Here is a 6,527-nt window from a genome sequence, read left to right on the forward strand (position 1 = left end):
TATATATATTTGTTTTTATTTGTTCTTATATGTTTTATATATATATATATATATATATATATATATATATATATATATAAAACATATAAATATATATATATATATATTTGTTTTTATATATATACACTGCTCAAAAAAATAAAGGGAACACTACAATAACACATCCTAGATCTGAATGAATGAAATAATCTTATTAAATACTTTTTTCTTTACATAGTTGAATGTGCTGACAACAAAATCACACAAAAATAATCAATGGAAATCCAATTTATCAACCCATGGAGGTCTGGATTTGGAGTCACACTCAAAATTAAAGTGGAAAACCACACTACAGGCTGATCCAACTTTGATGTAATGTCCTTAAAACAAGTCAAAATGAGGCTCAGTAGTGTGTGTGGCCTCCACGTGCCTGTATGACCTCCCTACAACGCCTGGGCATGCTCCTGATGAGGTGGCGGATGGTCTCCTGAGGGATCTCCTCCCAGACCTGGACTAAAGCATCCGCCAACTCCTGGACAGTCTGTGGTGCAATGTGGCGTTGGTGGATGGAGCGAGACATGATGTCCCAGATGTGCTCAATTGGATTCAGGTCTGGGGAACGGGCGGGCCAGTCCATAGCATCAATGCCTTCCTCTTGCAGGAACTGCTGACACACTCCAGTCACATGAGGTCTAGCATTGTCTTGCATTAGGAGGAACCCAGGGCCAACTGCACCAGCATATGGTCTCACAAGGGGTCTGAGGATCTCATCTCGGTACCTAATGGTAGTCAGGCTACCTCTGGCGAGCACATGGAGGGCTGTGCGGCCCCCCAAAGAAATGCCACCCCACACCATGACTGACCCACCGCCAAACCAGTCATGCTGGAGGATGTTGCAGGCAGCAGAACGTTCTCCACGGCGTCTCCAGACTGTCACGTCTGTCACGTGCTCAGTGTGAACCTGCTTTCATCTGTGAAGAGCACAGGGCGCCAGTGGCGAATTTGCCAATCTTGGTGTTCTCTGGCAAATGCCAAACGTCCTGCACGGTGTTGGGCTGTAAGCACAACCCCCACCTGTGGACATCGGGCCCTCATACCACCCTCATGGAGTCTGTTTCTGACCGTTTGAGCAGACACATGCACATTTGTGGCCTGCTGGAGGTCATTTTGCAGGGCTCTGGCAGTGCTCCTCCTTCTCCTTGCACAAAGGTGGAGGTAGCGGTCCTGCTGCTGGGTTGTTGCCCTCCTACGGCCTCCTCCACGTCTCCTGATGTACGGGCCTGTCTCCTGGTAGCGCCTCCATGCTCTGGACACTACGCTGACAGACACAGCAAACCTTCTTGCCACAGCTCGCATTGATGTGCCATCCTGGATGAGCTGTGGGTTGTAGACTCCATCTCATGCTACCACTAGAGTGAAAGCACCACCAGCATTCAAAAGTGACCAAAACATCAGCCAGGAAGCAGAGGAACTGAGAAGTGGTCTGTGGTTACCACCTGCAGAACAACTCCTTTATTGGGGGTGTCTTGCTAATTGCCTATAATTTCCACCTGTTGTCTATTCCATTTGCACAACAGCATGTGAAATGTATTGTCAATCAGTGTTGCTTCCTAAGTGGACAGTTTGATTTCACAGAAGTGTGATTGACTTGGAGTTACATTGTGTTGTTTAAGTGTTCCCTTTATTTTTTGAGCAGTATATATAGTATATATAGAGTGCAGTATAATGAGTGACATTCAATAAAATCTACTTCATGAAAAGGAGGATATTATTTTCAATGAAAATATTTAAAGTAGTTGATTTAATGATTGAATATATGGATTTTACAGGCAATCCGTTCCTACAGTGAGCACCAGGGAACCAAGCTCTGGTGGGCCAGATGTTAGTCATTTTATGACTTAGATATAAAAAAAAAACATTCATACAAAGTCTACTGTGCATAGTGTTAAATGTAACCCTGCCTTATTACAAAGTCTACTGTGTAAAGTATTAAATGTAACCCTGCCTTACATAAAGCTTACAGAATGAATAATTGCAGAAGAGCACTGTAATCAGATGAACAAATAATTGGTTGTGATCCACCTTAGGCTATGAGTGTTTCCAATTCACCTGACCCGACAAGAAAACCCCCAACCCTATAGTCATAGCAAATATGAAAAGGGAAGCTATCTATAATAATATTTTGTCATCATAGCCTACGAATAGGACCCAGAGTTTTACCTGACCAAGTTATGAGATCAGGAAAAACTCTGTATGCTCTCATTGAACGATGTAGCCTTGGCATCCGATGGTGGGCGCTAGAGATCTGCACTATTGTCTAGGATTGATGTACGGAGTCAGTAATACACTTGTGTCCCCTGTGGCCTTTCTCATACATAAAGCATCCTCCATTTAGGCTGCAAAAGCATAATTTCCCTCCTTAACAAGCTTATCAACTGTCTTAAAAAATCATCCCAAAATGGTGGAGGAAAATTGTGTACTGTACACCTATTTTTCCTGTTTTTTTCCGACTTCTCACCATTAAAACTAGTTAAGGAGGGAAATTATGCATTTGCAGCCTGAATAGAGGATGCTTTATGTACGATCCAGTCCATGGGGGACACAAGTGTATTACCGGCTGGGCACATCAATACTAGACGATAGTGCACAATTAGAGCTCACTATTGGCTGCTTAGGCTATGAACGATGTTGCACGCAGTAGGCTAGGCCTATAGCCTACTAGTTTAAAAAACTATACTTGTTTGGTATAAACATTGCTAACCTAACTATGCCCTCTCTAGCCCCATCAAACATTCTGTATTGTAACATGCTTTTATAAATGTTTGTAGTTCTACTCACCACCGCTGTGAACTGGCTGCTTGGTGAGCGCATGCCAGCAAGTTCAAAGCTCTTGCCACAGGTTGGAAGCCTCTCTTTATTTGGTTTCTCCCATTTCTGGTGGTTTTCTTTGCTTATTAGGAATGTTAAAAGGATGCTCAGGAACTTTTGTATAATTTCAGCCAGTAGTTTTGAAAGTGGTGCATATGAGCCAAAACAGGTCCCCGTTTTATGTGTACTACGTCATCCATTTCGTATATGTTACGTCCTGCAATTCATATATGTTACAAATTTAATTCATACAATATGTTATGAATTTGTTGTGTTTAAGATCCTGGACTGCATGTTTAATAATTATGCTAATCATGTCTTTGTTTTGGCTTAACAAGTGAAGTAATGTCTATTGTAATGGAAAATATGCAGTAGCAATGCCTTTCATATGTCATTATCACTGTCTATCATATGTATGAATGGGTCATGTCAGGTTGGGGCAGGTGCTTTTAGGACGCCCGTGCTCCTCATTCAGGGAGAGAAGTTTGTCGAGGTAACATGCAGGTAGCCTACTCCACATACTGTAGGCCTAGCTCTGCCACCCCCTCAGATATTTATGAGGGTTTTACCCTGTGTTTGAGGCTATTTTGCCTTTGTTCTCGAGTAGCCTAGTCATTATAGTAGCCTATTGTTTATGTACTTATAAAAGTACATTTATTGCTAAAGGGATATTTCATCCAAATTACAAAATCACATGTTTGTTTGTTTAGCATTTGTGGCACAAATCCAATTCAAGTCAATGGTACCTACAGTGCATTCAGAAAGTATCCAGGCCCCTTGACTTTTTCCACATTTTGTTACGTTATAGCCTTATTCTAAATTGTATTAAATTATTGTTTTCATTCATCAATCTACACACAATACCCCATAATGACAAAGCGAAAACAGAAATACCTTATTTACATTAGTATTCAGACCTGTTGCTAAGATACTCAAAATTGAGCTCAGGTGCATCCTGTTTCCATTGATCATCCTTAAGATGTTTCTACAACTTGATTGGAGTCCACCTGTGGTAAATTCAATTGATTGGACTTGATTTGGAAAAGCACACACCTGTCTATATAAGGTCCCACAGTTGACAGTACATGTCAGAGCAAAAACCAAGCCATGAGGTCGAAGGAATTGTCCGTAGAGCTCCGAGACAAAATTGTGTCAAGGCACAGATCTGGGGAAGGGTACTAAAAGATTTCTGCAGCATTGAAGGTCCCCAAGAACACAGTGGCCTCCATCATTCTTATATGGAAGAAGTTTGGAACCATCAAGACTCTTCCTAAAGCTGGCCGCCCAGCCAAACTGAGCAATCAGGGGAGAAGGGCCTTGGTCAGAGAAATGACCAAGAACACGATGGTCACTCTGATAGAGAACCTTCCAGAAGGACAACCATCTCTGCAGCACTCTAACAATCAGCCTTCATGGTAGAGTGGCCAGACATAAACGACTCAGTAAAAGGCACATAACAGCCTGTTGGAGTTTGCCAAAAGACAACTAAAGGACTCAGATCATGAGAACCAAGATTCTCTGGTCTGATGAAACCAAGATTGAACTCTTTGACCTGAATGCCAAGCATCACGTTTGGGGGAAACCAGGCACCGTTCATCACCTGGCCAATACCACCCTACGGTGAAGCATGGTGGTAGCAGCATCATGCTGTGGGGATGTTTTTCAGCGGCAGGGACTGGGAGACTAGTCAGGATCGAGGAAAAGATGAACGGTGCAAAGTACAGAGAGATCTTTGATGAAAACCTGCTCCAGGGCACACAGGACCTCAGACTGGGATGAAGGTTCACCTTCCAACAGGACAATGACCCTAAGCACACAGCCAAGACAATGCAGGAGTGGCTTCGGGACAAGACTCTGAATGGCCTTGACTGGCCCAACCAGAGCCCGGACTTGAACCTGATCAAACATCTCTTGAGAGACCTGAAAATAGCTGTGTAGCGACGCTCTCCATCCAACCTGACATAGCTTGAGAGGATCTGCAGAGAAGAATGGGAGACACTCCCCAAATTCAGGTGTGCCAAGCTTGTAGTGTCATACCCAAGAAGATTCGAGGCTGTAATCACTGCCAAAGGTGCTTCAAGGTGCTTCAACAAAAATGTCTAAAAAACCTGTTTTTGATTTGTAATTATGGCGTATTGTGTGTAGATTGATGAGGGGGAAAAACAGTTGAATCCATTTTAGAATAAGGCTGTAAGGTAACAAAATGTGGAAAAAGTCAAGGGATCTGAATACTTTCCGAATGCACTGTATATTAGCATGTTCACGCTTCTTGTCCACATCATCCTAAAATATTAAAAAAATGGATTGTGTAACTCAAAGTTACTTGTAGATGATCTGGACATGATGTGCAAAGATGCTAATATAGGTAATATTGACTTTTTGTTTCACAAAAAGTCAAATGCAACAAATGCAAAAAAGTTAACATTTGATACAGTGGCCAGGTAAACAAAACTAAAACATGGATTGCTGTCATATCTCGTCTATAGACTGCTTACAGGGTAAGGAAACCAATATGTATTTTTAAAATTTGGGTGAACTGTCCCTTTAAGTATTTTTGTCAATAACTATTTTTCATAATTCTCTTTAATTTGTAGGCCTATCCATATGACCTATCCGTATATTCGGTAGGTTCGGTATATAGGTTCGGTATATACTATATAACCTAGGTTACATCTCCCTTTTGCTGCTCTACAAATTAACTAGGCTGCAGGGCTTCTCAAGGCAACAGATTCTTTGTCAGATTGTCCCTGTCATCTGTGTGTGATGTTCTTTCCAACTCCACTAAAGCAAAATCGAAGTTGTATACCAATTGTGGTCTTATCTTATTGTTTAGTCTGTAAACCCATGGTGGCCACGGTTTGACCTTTTGCTTGCGTCCCAAATGGCACCCTAGACTATTTCCTACATAGTGCACTACTTTTGACCAGAGCCCTACCCTGATCGAAGTAGCTAGTGCACAGGATATAGAGTGCCAATTGGGACGCATTCTTCTACTTTACTAGGGAACAACAAGGAGCTGCTATGACTCATTTTCATAACACAGAACTGAAATCCACTTTTACCGTAGGGAACCAGGGATGAGGTAATGACAGAGTTATAGGCCTTCTGATAAACATGTATTTGTATTTATTAAGGATCCCCATTAGCTGCTACCAAGGCAGCAGCTACTCTTCCTGGGGTCCAAACAAGATTAAGGCAATTACATCAAAAAACCTTTTAAAATGTAAAAAATAAAAGATTACATCAAACAACACATTAGAACACCACTACTCTACCACTACATACAGTGGGGGAAAAAAAATATTTTGTCAGCCACCAATTGTGCAAGTTCTCCCACTTAAAAAGATGAGAGGCCTGTAATTTTCATCATAGGTACACTTCAACGATGACAGACAAAATGAGAAAAAAAATCCAGAAAATCACATTGTAGGATTTTTTATGAATTTATTTGCAAATTATGGTGGAAAATAAGTATTTGGTCAATAACAAAAGTCTATCTCAATACTTTGTTATATACCCTTTGTTGGCAATGACACAGGTCAAACGTTTTCTGTAAGTCTTCACAAGCTGACTTTCAACTCCCTCCAAAGATGTTCTATGGGGTTGAGATCTAGAGACTGGCTAGGCCACTCCAGGACCTTGAAATGCTTCTTACGAAGCCACTCCTTTGTTGCCTGGGC

This window comes from Salmo salar, chromosome 09 (assembly GCF_965601325.2).
Source record: "Salmo salar chromosome 09, fSalSal1, whole genome shotgun sequence".
NCBI lineage: Eukaryota > Metazoa > Chordata > Actinopteri > Salmoniformes > Salmonidae > Salmo > Salmo salar.